Source organism: Bubalus bubalis, chromosome 12 (genome assembly GCF_019923935.1).
Source record: "Bubalus bubalis isolate 160015118507 breed Murrah chromosome 12, NDDB_SH_1, whole genome shotgun sequence".
NCBI classification, from domain to species: Eukaryota; Metazoa; Chordata; class Mammalia; order Artiodactyla; family Bovidae; genus Bubalus; species Bubalus bubalis.
Genome location: NC_059168.1, coordinates 13961819 through 13962847, shown reverse-complemented (window position 1 = coordinate 13962847; position 1029 = coordinate 13961819). Strand labels below are relative to the sequence as shown.

General features: G+C 42.3%; 1 pseudogene; it reads right to left on the bottom strand.

The window, feature by feature from the left end:
- Window positions 1-590: 590 nt before the first annotated feature.
- On the bottom strand, window positions 591-781 carry LOC102407287 (annotated as a pseudogene).
- Between the last annotated feature and the right edge of the window lie 248 nt (window positions 782-1029).

The window sequence follows — 1029 nt, the reverse complement described above, 5'->3', positions numbered from 1 at the left end:
AAGTTTTTAATTAAAAATTGTGCATTACAGTAATTAAAATCATTTGAAAGTGAAAGTCACTCAACCTTGTCTGACTCTTGGGACCCTATGGACTATAGCCCACCAGTCTCCTCTGTCCTTGGAATTCTCCAGGCGAGAATACTGGAGTGGATAGCCATTCCCTTCTTCAGGGATCGAACCCAGGTCTCCCGCATTGCAGGTGGATTCTTTACTTTCTGAGCCACTATGGAAGCCCCCAAACTTGAACAGCAGCAAAAAGGCACTCTGATTAAAGAGCATTTTACAGCCTGCAGGACACCCTGGGCCAACTTGCTTTTTTTTTCCACCAGCTTGCTTTAGATTTTAGATTTCTGTCTTCCCACCCAGCTTCTTCCTTTACCAACAACCAAGTTCTCTTCCTTCCCTGCCAGGCGGACAGGCAGATGGGAGGGGCAGGCCCAAGCTTTCATCAGTGGTTCTCCATTCTTTGATGTGGAAAGGGGGCAGCACAGTCATTTAAACTTGCACCAACCTCTGTGCATCTACAGAGTTGAACAGTTAAAGAAGTAAAATAAAAAAGCAAGGCTTGTGGCATGTACAATGCATTTTGGTTACGACTTACCTGCTGGCTTCTCTTGTTCAATTGTTTCTTTTGAAGGCAGTGGATTTTCCTGTTGTGTTTCTGTTTTCTTCCATTTCTACTTGCCAAATTTCTCAATCTCAGTCATACTGGGTTTATCAGACACGGTCGTTTGAGAAAGTGGAGTGAGACTAGGGGAGTCCAGTCTGCAGTGGCCACAGCCTAGTGTAGGAGTATATTTAAAGAATAAAGGTTGTGTTCAAGCAAGGTTTGCTCGAGGAATGCTGATATAGTTCAATATAAAAGATCTGTTAGTGTATATTGTTCATTTCATCACTCCCACAGGTTAAAGGCAGCAAAAGTGATCAAATGATTGTTTCACTTAGTTCAAATATAATCAAGTTGTGCTCATGCTTAAAACACAACCATGGCTTCCTAATACATTTAATGTTAGTCCAGTATATCAGGCC